At 39.0% G+C, this 12,297-nt stretch overlaps 1 protein-coding gene across 2 annotated transcripts in view; it reads right to left on the bottom strand.

Annotated features, from left to right (window-relative positions):
• The window catches only part of BRDT (bromodomain testis associated), a 49,292-nt gene that overhangs the window by 24,651 nt on the left and 12,344 nt on the right, over window positions 1–12,297 (bottom strand). For both annotated transcript variants that reach the window (XM_030279164.4, XM_072932494.1), the window contains exon 4: window positions 8,775–8,824. The gene's annotated coding sequence lies outside the window, so the exon portion shown is untranslated. The remainder of the gene's footprint in view (window positions 1–8,774; window positions 8,825–12,297) is intronic.

The raw sequence follows: 12,297 nt of genomic DNA, 5'->3' as shown, positions 1-12,297 counted from the left end.
TCCTCCCAAAAGATGAAGGAAGAAGAGAGCTTTAGAAGGCAGACAGAGTAGTCTTTATAACCTACTCACACCCTCATCTTGTTCTGTAACAATAACTCCATCAAACACCTGCAACCCTAAGGAAACCTGCCCTATCAATGGTTCTCATTGGGAAGCTATCAGCAGAAAATGGGAACAGCTGCTAAGGGCTAAAGCACACTAGAGGATTTTTGGTGCCAGACCTGCTCTCTCAGTAGCTACTAAGATGGAGTACAGCAATGCAAGAAGGGGAGTGGATATACTTAGGTGAATGTTGGTTTGATTTTCTTAACTTCTAAGTCTTAAGTTTGACATGATGGGAATGCTTATGTTTTATCAATTATCCTGGGTCACACTGGTCACACTATGCAATCCTTTTATGGTATAAGAGGATTGCATAAATAGTATGTCTAGTTAGAAGTGGTACAGTATTCCTATTTTTCTTCACCCCACATATTCATTAATTAAATTAAACCCCAAATCTATTTAGTAAATGCACAGAAGCATAAAAATGACAACCAGGTTGTTTTATAATAAATTTGATTTGTTGTCATTGAAGCCACAAATACTTGGAATTTAGCCAGCTTATTTTAAATTTTCCTTATTGACTAAGCATTTGTTTCTCTCAGTACACCTAAAAAGCTTCATCTCCAGCATGCTTTAGTATAAGGCAGGTCTGCAAAATCAGATTTCTATTTAATTTGTTGTATCATTCACATTTATGCCCCAACTTCATTTTCTTTTGGGATCAAAACCTGCTTGGATTCTTAATATGAAAGTAATTAATCTGCATTCTTTTTTTATTTCCCTTATTTTTTTCACCAAGATGTCCTGGCTACTTTGAAACTGTTGCTTTGAGACTGCTGCATCATGCTCACAAACACATGAAACACAAATAAAATGAAAACCTTGTGATTGAAGACTTTGATTTTTTTTTAATTTATAAGACTTGAGTTATATTTCCCAAAAGTGTTCACTTTCAGCATATTAAAATTAGTGAGAACATTTAAAGCACTGCTTGACCTAGTGAATGCTGTATGACATGACCTCTGACTCTACAAGCAATAATTACTTAAAAACCACTGGAAACAGAGGAACAGGAAAAAGCAACCTCCTCTTCCTTGGTCTCCCTTCTGGCACTCCAGCTCCTTGCCCAAAACAAGCATGTCCCTCCACATGCTCTGCTCCTGCCTGGCCTCATTGTTCATTGGATACTTACTCCTTGGACCTTCTAAGTTTTTTCTTTTCCCATAGTTCCTTATTAATTACTTCCTCAAAATAATTTCACTAGGGTCAGGCCTTCATTTTTGATGGCCAGTTTGTTTCTGTGCTTTCAGAGATCATAACTGGATGTGGATGTGAGGGCTGCTCTGCTTTAAAAGGGAGGTATCTTGTGAAAACTTCCATTCCTCTGTAAACGGAGCAGGAAATAAGCCATCAGTTACTAAGCTTCTCTGTATAGGACTTTAATGCATTATTCTGAAAAGTTCAAGTATATGTCAGTTCTTTGTCCCATCCCATGACCTTTGGCCATCTTACAGAGAGAATGGGAAAAAAATTTCAAACTCCTCTGATGTGGAAAAGGGAACTCTTTTTATTGTGTGTAAAATTAGCAGGATGAAATTCTCAGCATGCTTTTCACAACCAAAGATTTAAATAGCTTGCCAAGGGAAAATGACTGGCTTGTTCAGTATATTTTTGTACTCCCCAGGATGTTGATATTCAATATCAGCACTAAATTTGTGGTTATTAGAACTAACTAGGGTGCAAAGAACAGAAACAAAATCGTTTACTAAGTCTGATTTTCACATTTTTATTTTCCTTCGTGTGATGCCTTTTATATATATTTCAGGAAATAAGCTGTTCTTTTTTTCTAGGAAGTTCCCTAATGTTTTCCTAAAGCAACAGTATATGATAAAATCCTATGTGTTTAGCCATAAATTAGGGATCTTGCTGCTGTCATATGATTGAATCCAAAGAATGTGCGTGGCTCTTCCACGTGTATCAAAGTTTGGATTCTCCCCATGCTGTCAAGCTCTTCTTGTGCTGCATGAGAAACTGAGAGTGGAAAAGATACATCCACAGGCTTGTCTGCTCACTGATTTTAATTTGTTGAAGAAATATTCTTAGAGTTTTTGAGTCTCTGAGAAAACAACCTTTTTCTGAGCATAATTTGAATTTTTAAATCCTCTTCAGTGGTGGCTTTGTGCAAGCGGAGGTGGCTCTGTATTACAGCTGGCTAGGGCAACGTACATGTTATTAATTACTGTGCCTCAGCTGAAACCTAAGAACTTTTTGAACAGCTTTAACACAGTTGCAAGCTATTATGTGTTAATACCCTTCATGATCTAAGCTAACCCAAAGTAGATCTGACTAAAATGAATTTCAGCGGTAATTTCCATGAATAAAATTGGCTCAAAGTTATGCTTAAAATGCAAAACTTGAGGTAATGATTGAGTAGTTACATCCCCAAGCGATGTGCCTGATTTCTTTGTGAGAGATTATACCCTTGCAGCAGAGTTGCATAAATTTGTAATTTCATGAGCTCTTATCCTTTCACATCCCAAATCATTCACCAGGTACCAATTGGAGATCCTTAAAAAATACTTCTGTTTCCTGTTGCACTGTTGCAGTTTTCTGCCAGTAGATGTCAGCTCAGACCTGGTGAAAGAAAGTTTATCTGCTTGTTTCGAGGTAATTGGAATCAGTGGTTCTGTTATTTTGGCCTTAACTGTTAATATTGGATTGCTTGTTCAGAATATCAGAAAGCATGATGTCACTATTTAGACATTGAATGTATGACCAGTGTGATATTTGCACACTTGGACATTTGTAAAGAGAGAATTCAGACTGAATTCACTGTGATTGAAAAAAATAAAGGCAGGTAGTCAGTTATTAAACTTTAAGGAAAAATTTTTCAAGCTGAGACTCTGATTCCAAGTTAACTCTGATTCTAGATTCTGCTAAGAAGCCAGGGGAAAGGAACCACCGTATTTCAGAGAGTGGTAGTAATTTGTGGCAACCTCTACGCTGCCAGAAACAAAATTACTGGAGCATTCCTAGGAGTCCCTGCCCCAATAAACTGGTTATCCCCCTGTGAGACGATGTGAAGGAGTGATATGCTTGCTGCCAGGAGTTTTTCTCCCCTTTCCTTAGAACTGCAGGACTAGTTGTACATGGTTGTAGTTTGTATGTGTTGCTGGAACAGCATTTGAGAGGCAAATGTTTGACCACTGGTGTTCACAGTAACATTGCACTGCACGTACAAGCACGTGCTGGAACAGGAGGAGCTATATTCTCTACACACTGTGCAGACAGGTGCTGTAGCACTGCCTTTGCTTGCTTGATGGCTTTGCTCTGCAGGCAGGCAGAAAGGCTGATTACATGTTCTTGGGACATGGTCATGCTTCAGGGTGTTCTGTGGGCAAGCATGAGACAGGCAGTCTTACCCTCAGAAATTTCTGCTCTGGGATAGAAGCATGCTATTAGTGAACTTCCCCACTTCTCCTGAGGACTCTGGAGGTCTGCCCCAGAGATCTGAGTGCCTCAGCCACAGAGCTGTGCTGTGGTAGGGGGATGCTTGCTGTGCCCTGTGAGGCAGTGACTTTAGCCTGCTGTCATATCCTGATGGGTGTGTTTCTGAGTCTTGCCTGCTCAAATCCATGCTTTAGAAATGGGTGGGCTGCTCACACTTGTAGGCGAGTTGTTTATGCTGTAGAGTAGGTATTTGGTGAAATCATTGGCATTTTCTCCTTGAAATGCAGAACTCATATGGCATGGAGGACAGACAAAGACACAGACAGATGTATGAATGCTGCAGTTATTGTGCAATATTGTGAGGGGACCCAGGCTTTGGGATCACATAATCATGCAATGGCTGGGGTTGGAAGGGAGCTTAAAGATCATCTGTTTCCAACCCCCATGCCATGGGCTAGACCAACTCCTAACAGAGCAGATTGCTCAAAGCCCTATTCTATCTAGCTTTTAACACTAGGATCTAGCTTTTAACACTGGCCCAACACAATTTCACTGGCCAACTTGTTCCAGTGCCTCACCACCCTTCCAGTAAAGAATTTCTTCCTAACATCTAAACTAAATCTCCCCTCCATTAGTTGAAATGCCATCCCCTCCATGTCCTGTCACATTATTTGGGATGGGCTGAAGCCATGTTGTTGTAGACATCTGGGAGAGCCAACAGTTTCATTTCTCCATTCAAGGCCAGCTCTGACACAGTGCAGCTGTGTGGTTTTGGATGGAACTGGGAAGAGAGCAATGTGAGAAAGGGCTGTGAGGAAAATTATCAGGATCTCCCTCTTTTGGCTCAGGTCTGTGCCCTTGCCTGAGCTGTGTGGTACTTGTAGCCTTTCCTGGCCATATCCTTGCTAGGCCTGATCCTGAGCTGGCTTCCTGGCTTTACCTGGGACCTACTTGGTCACCACCTGCTTCTCTGACAATCACCGGGCTATCAGCTGGCCCTGGTTACTGTTAGCAGACCTGCTCTTATCACCATGCCTGGGGACTTTGGGATGGGAACCTTGCTGGTGAGGCCACTGTCACCACTGGCTTTGTTCTTACTCAGCCTGGTGGAGCAGCCAACTCCTGCTGCTCCCTGACACTAACCTGCTGCTACCAGGCAGCTATCACAGGCTGATTTATCTTCTGTAGATTACAAATCAAAACTGAAAAATACATGTAGAAATTAAAATTAAAATTTGTCGTGGCAGTTCAGGTCTCTGTACTAGGACTATGGAATCTGTTAAGTGATTAATGATGTGTCTCCTCAAAATTCATGAAGACAAGAATTTATAAATTATTTTCAGAGATTAGGCTTTTGAACTGGAAAGTGTCTTACAGATGGTATATCTGCTCCCACTTGATCCTCTAAAAAGAGAAAATGGATACATAAATTCCAAGAAAACATTATTTCTTATTTTTGCAGACTGCAACCTAAGTCAATGCACAGTTGTGGATGTCAATACAATAAATTCAGAAAAGTTGAGTTGCACAGTTCCAGTGTCTTTAGGATATTAACTGCTTGTTTGTTTAAACACTTGGTTCTAGTGACCTTGCTCCTTACCACGTGTCATTACTGGTTTTTTGGAGGTGGGGACTTTCCTCACTATTGCCACAGCTCAACAAGTGGAACTTTTTTAACATCAGAAGGCCGAGATCGTAGAACTGGCTGTATATGTTTGACAGTGGCAAGAGGTGATTTTGTTAAACTGCATTGTAGGTTGATGCTGGTGACAAAAATCCATTTGATACCAGTGTTCTCAGAGCCCTCAATTAGACAGAGTTAAAAAACCTTGCACTCTACCTCTGTAGACCCAGAGGTATTTCTATACAGTGTGCTTTCAGGGGCTTGCTTGTTTAGGGGCAGCCAGAAAGTCCCGTTGTTCCTGGGGCTGGCTCAGGATGGGTGGGGAATTAAGATATACCCTGCAAACCTACTTCCAAGGGGCATAGGAAGTGAGTTTCTGAGGGGAGCCATAAGGGCTTGAACACTTCCAATAAAATTTTAATTAGATTTAACTATACAGCCATCAGTTAATTTGTCACAGGCTTTATAGTTTTATAGGTTTAGGGAGATTTTTAGGTGTTAAGTGACCATATGTTTTACAGGCTTAATATGACTTTAGGTTTTAGATGATTGTGACATTTCGCAGGTTTTTTAAAGCTTAGTAATTTGTTTCTTGGTTCTTCAGCATGTGCAGAGCCAATATAGAAATGTATTTTAATAAAAAATCAAATCATTAAATATTCAATTAAAGCAAATCATTTTAAGCCTACTAGGTACTTGTTCACATACAGAGAAAATAACTCAAGTGAAATGTGATTTGAAAAGATATGTACCTTCATGTGCTTAAAACATTTTAAATAGTTATAGTGAAATTATGTGAGCCCCTGATAATTAGAGCAATGAAGGTCAGTCCCCATGGTAATGGATATCTGAAGAACTCTGCATTTCCAGACTTGAGCGTTTCTTATAATGGCTTGTGTGAAGTGACTTGAAGCTGTGCATGTGGGCGCTGGTGCTTCAGAGCAGTGGCACTGGTGTTGAAGCTGGTAGAAAAGCCACTATGACAATGTGTGTGTAAGCTCTTGTCCCCAGACTGGTGACTGATTTCACAAGCATGAGGTCCTGCTCCTAAGCTTCTATCCTTCTGCAAGGAACTTGCCCTGCTATTTCTGCCTGTGCATTCTGCATCCACTTCTGTGGAAAACTCATCAAGGCTAGCTTGACTTTTCTCCATTGCTAAACACTCCCTGCTCTTTGCATGTCAGCAGCAGCTCTTGCTATTAGTGTCCACAGGCACATTATGTTAAGGACAGTTAAATAATGTTAGAACTTGGCCTTCCTCTATTACCAGTGCTGGTTCTAACTTTGTTTCAGGCCAGAGAACTTCTGGAGAGTACAACAGTTGCTAAAATATCCTCATGGAAAAAAGAACTAATATTTGAAGCCAGTGGGAATATTCCAGCTCTCTGTGCCAATGAGCCTGTGAAGGGAGCAGTGTGTCAGCAAATGGAGAGGCTTAGTAAGTGAGCAGCCCAGTCCTGGGGAGCTTGTCCAGTCCAGAAATCCGAGAGCCTGGCCTGTCACTGCTGTTGCTCTAATAGGTAATGCTGACCAGCATTATTAATTAGGGAGGAGGAAGGATAATGCTGCACTGGGATGCACATGCTTGCTATCAGAATGGCTTCTCCTCCTTCATCATTTTAGCTATGCTCTGCAAATAAATGAGCAAGGATTAAAAGCGTGGATTTACAGCTCTGTTCTTGCAATATCAACAGTCCTTGTGGGAAATGCTTATCACTGTATCAATGTGGTGATATGTGACTTTTCCAGGGGTTGAGGTGGTGTGATAATTAAAGTTACAGTCTGTAGGAAGGGAATGAGGAACCTCACATGGGAGGAGATGAGAGAGGCCCTTGCTGCAGCCCAGCTCTGGCAGCTAGGACTGTCCCAGCTTCTGCATGTGGCCACTGCCTGAAGCTGAACAATTCCTGCAGGGGGGAGAACAGGCTCAGGTTGAGATTGCATCCTGAGTGCTTCTGACCCAGCTTCAAGGGCTGAAATGCCTTTGGCTGGAATGGGCAGGGGAGTGTGTGGAGAGACATGTTTCTGGGAGTGGGAGGTGCCTAGATTCCTAGATTCAGGACTCTGGTACTCAGTGAGAACAAATAATGAGATCTTTAATAATGAGAACAAATAATGAGAAGAGGAGGGGATTTTGGCACAACCTTTCTTTTTACTGATGCAAAACTGAGAGGTTTTTCAATAATATAATAATATTTAAATTATTATGTGGAGGATTTACTACTCCAGCATGAAACTCTACTGTGCATATTTGCTTTTATTCATGGGAGTGTCAAAGTATGTTAAACTGATCTTCAAAAAAAAAGTTGAGGATTTTTGAGGGGGGGGGGAAGCTGAGGGCAAGTTGCAGATGGGATAGCTGGTTTTTTTTTTTTTTTGAGATAAATGGCTGGCTGGAGTCTGTTTTAGCTTAAACAAGAGTAATACAGCTTGTGTAAGACTGACAGCAGAGCCTGTTTATCTAACTTTTGTTTATTATTATCTAGCTTTCTAAATTTCTAAACCTCTGTTTCAACATATTTAGAATTCCCATTTCATTTTTGCAATATGCTGTATTTTGCATGATGCATTGGGCTGTATTGCATGTGCAGGGGTCACAGAAAAGGTATTATATGTACATTAGTGCTGTACCTTTATATTTCTCTTTATGCCAGGATTAATCCAAGATGCAGTAATGTTTTGCCAAGAGCAATTGTACCAATGAACCTTAACCCTGATCTTAAGAGACTTATGCTCTGTTCCTGTGACAGTTTGTTTATTCTTTACTTCAGGGCCTCTTTTGAGCTAAAACAGCCATTAAGAGCAAATTCTTCTAGACACCTTTACTGCCTCCGAGTAACAAAAACTGTGCAACTTATTTTCATTTCTTCCTACACCTTTTCCAGGTGATTCTTAAAAACATAAATTCACTGTGGTATCCATCCAGCACTGGAGTATTCCAAATGCAGATATATTACTTGACTCTTTACCAGTGTGACCTTTCAGCATTCCCGATTCAGCAGGGGAGAAATCCCACTGTACTTTGTGTACAAATTATTGTGAACACGATGTGTACAATGTCCATATTGGAGGACAAAATGCATCCAGGTACTTTGTATATTTTCAGCTGTTTCTGTAGTTTCTTGTGCTGAGTGCCAGTTGAAATTACAACCGTATTGTAAAAGAACGTTATGTGTTTAGAGTTTAGTCCTAAAATAGATCTAAACCCTGTAATTCTGTGGAAGGTGTAAGTGCTCTGTATTCATTAGAGTATTTTATTAATCCAATTAATCAATGTAATCATTAAAATTAATAATCTCAAAATATGAATGAAAATATATTCCTATATTAAGCAGAAAAGATTTTTTCCTTCATTATAAACAAATATATTATCTGTGAAAGGGTAAAAGAAAAGAAATGAAAAAGATTGTTTGCCTGCAGTACAGTAGTGATATCAAGGGAAAACTGGAGCTTTTGTTAAAGTTAATAAGAACTGGATTAAGCCTAGGATTTCACAGCTCTCATGAGGCACCACAGCTCTTGACTTCACTAATCAAGAATTAAAAATGAGTAATTATGAACTATATCTTTCTTCTCACTAAAGAAGAACTAACTCCCAGATAGATTTAACATGGTAAAACTTGCTTTATGAAACCTTTTTTAATTAACCAGATACCTTACGTTATTTCAGGTCCTGCTGTTCAGTTCCTTCTTATAGGAGGACTCCTGAAATGGAAACGAAGGTCAGTTTAGTAATATAAAACTTATTTTAGAATTACATCCAAAGTGAAAAGTTTATCAGAAATTAAAATATCATTTTCTATCAAGCTAAAATCTTAGGCTGGCAGTGCAAATAGTTTTATAGTAGAATAATAAATTAATTACTGCCCATTGAAAGCATATTTTGTTGAATTGAAGTTGCAACATAATTGTTGGAAAATTGTTGGAAAGGAGACAGAATTTTTTGGTTTGTTTTCATTTTCACAGAGATTTTTCTATGGCTGCCACAGAACAGAGACAGCAGTTATGTCTGTAGTATGGCAGGTTCTCTTCCTTTCTGCATAATTTTAACATAACTGAGACATTTTACTGCTTAGAATGAAAAAAAAAAAGACATAAACAGATACAAATGTATAACGGAGATCCACATGTGTAATGGTTATGTGATTATAGATTTTTTAATAGAAGTATTTTTATTGCTAAAGGTAATTCAGGCTTTTATCTTGTCTCCTTTTTTACTTTATTAGAAATTACAATCTAGTAAAATATGAAACATGCAAAAATCTGATTTATTGTTATATATTGCATCCCATTAATTTTAAAGCTTCATAATTGTAAACAACAGTAATACTTTTGAACAAATTTATTTATGCATAGTTGAATAGCTAGATTGAGGAGATGAAGTGGAGTCTTACAGGATACTTAAAATATTCTATGAACACTTTGGACTACATGCATTAATGGTAAATTTTGGGAAGTGTGAAGTGTTGATAGGTGCAATGAATAGAGGTAGGATTGAGCTTCATTACAGCTGCAGCAGTTTGTAAATATGAGGCTTGTGACAGCTTATGCTTGCAGAATAAGCCCCTGCTCACTGGCTACGTTACCAAACAAATGAAACACTGAGAGGAATCTCAGACTGCTTTCTCTGTGCAAAATCTGCTTGTGTTCAAGTATTATTGTCCTGTAGTGAGGATTTAAGGACGAAAGTACAATTTACCACCTGAAGCAATCTTGTCTTGTATGATTTTACTTAGAATATGTAAATTTCTCAGGTGGTGCTCAGTTAGCTGTAGCTTTCTGCAAAATTATGTAGGAACATAAATAATTCTGATAGTTCATTAAATATGAATAAAGGCCTATTCGATACTTTCCTTTTATTTGAGGCTCTTGGGAAACCTAAATTGAATTGTGTTGCTGAAGTTCTTTTGAATACATATTCTGTAAAATTTTTAATGTGCCATTTACTTTTTCATTAATTTGAAATAGTTTTCAATTCTTTCATTGTTCCTTCCTGATGAAAAGTTTTGGCAAATGCCAGTCCTCATTTGTACAAGGTTTCCAACAAGACCTATTAGACATGTCCTAAAATTATTAACCTCAGTGCTGGAAATATTTCACTTTTCTACACTGCTATTTCTTGCTAATACAGAGAGAAACTGTCTTCTGTTATTGTTGGGCAAAGTGTTTTGCCTCTAAGTAAAATTATAAAGATGTTATTTGTCTTTTTGACATCTATGAATACAGAAAGCCCAGTGCTGCTGCTTGCAAGCATCCTCAACTCCCTGTGTGCACTCTTGCAAGGGCTTCCCTGCATCTCATCATTGTGCAATGTGAATGTAACAAGAACACAAAAGACAGAGTATCTGTCACAGATATTTCTAAGACTCCTGATGCTGCAATGTCTTTTATGCCACAAATTACAGCAGGCTCCATCAAGATTAATTTGGTCAAAAGAAATGATAAAAATCCAGAAAAGCTTTCAAACTGAGAGAGGTGAAAAACTTCAAATAAGATAATTATATACCTTAGATAAATAAGATGTGCCATAACTCATCTGTTTTAAAAATAGCAAATGTTGCTAAGTTGGAGAAGGAATCACTGTTCACTTTATCTTACAAAACACAGTGAATAAGATAGTCATGAAACTGAAATGTTTTGCCTGCAAAATTGAAAGGAAGTTTTTGGATGCAGTGCACATTGTCCCTGGGGAAATCATTATTTCAGCATATGGTTTGGTATCTAGAGTTTATTGGGATCTAGAAAAAGAGTTGGCCATTAATAAAACCCAACCAAAGAACCCTAAAACCCATCCTTACTCAGATTTGACATACTGTTAAGTAAAGAATTAAGTATTTTAGAGGAGAGATAAACACACTACTGACTTATGCGGTCTAGAAGAACTTTACGTGAAGCAGGTGTGACCTAACTGCCTCTTGCAAAACACCTTGAAGTTTCATGAGGCAGCTGTGGCCAGGGCAAAGCTCTGCACCAGCTGAACCATGGGCCTCATCCAGCACAACAATGCACACCCACGACAGTAATTCCCCATGATGTAGAATGAGGTCCTTGCAGTACCCTGACACCTGTTAGCTTTGGGGGAACCTGAGTGTGTTTCCTAGGTCCTAGGGTGTAAGCAAAGTGCAGCTCAACCTCCTACTTTGTACTGTAGAAGCACCAAAGGTTAAAAGCTGCTACTTCAGTGTTGGGACCATCAATATAGCTTAAGTTGGTCAGGTGCCCCAGTGCTGCTGGTGAGGAGCTGGAGCTCCCACGGCTCCTGCCAGGAATCCTGTGTCCCTCTGTAGGGGCAGGGCACTGCCAGGCACCCTCTGGCTGCTTAGGGCTGGGGAAAGGAAGTACTGGGCCATCTTCTACTGATCTCCAACACAGGATCTAGGAGACTCCAGGTGTGCTTTTCTTTCCTGATTTTCTCCCCTGTCAGCAAACCTGGGTGCCAGACACAGCTTGATGCTTTCGCACACACTTTGGTGTCTTTTTGCTGGAAAAAATGCTGATTGGCATCCTAATGAAAATCTAATGGATGCAGTCAAATTGTCTCTGATTCTGAAGTACATGTGATGACAGACACTGTAAACAATTTATTTTAATGTATAAAGGAAATACATTGGCTCCAGTGTGCCCCTGGTGTACATGAAAGACACACTGTTAAGAGTTTTATCTGATAATTAAGAACTAGCATCAAGATCAACTGTTATTTTAATTGATACAAATAATTTCTATGAAACAGCTACTTTGAATGAAATGATCTGAAATTGAGACCTTGGAAGTGCTTTTCAATAAATGAGTAATTCAGCATTCTAACATTTACTGCTGAAATATGTTAATTATATGTTACACTTTACTGTGAAATCTGGATACACTTAAACTCTCCTCAATATATATGAGCTACCCTACTTGGATGCTTTTCATTCTCTTTTAAGCAGTGTATTTCATACATTGTAAGTGAAAACTGTATTTTTTTCTCATTTCTGTTCCATGTCTGAATTCTAACCTTTCTCCTGTAATGCTGGGTGTGGTTTTACTTGCTTTATCACTGGCATTTCCAATAGTTTTGTGGTAGTTTGGAATCTTAATGCTAAAGACATCCAATCTCTAAAGTAATGGCAAAATTACAAGAAAGCCTGAGCGTGGTATTATTAAATTAGGCCTCTTTTACCCTCTTTGCACTTCCCTGT

This window comes from Taeniopygia guttata, chromosome 8 (assembly GCF_048771995.1).
Source record: "Taeniopygia guttata chromosome 8, bTaeGut7.mat, whole genome shotgun sequence".
Classification (NCBI taxonomy): domain Eukaryota; kingdom Metazoa; phylum Chordata; class Aves; order Passeriformes; family Estrildidae; genus Taeniopygia; species Taeniopygia guttata.
Note: the sequence above shows the minus strand (reverse complement) of the source record. Positions and strands in the feature narration are given on the sequence as shown.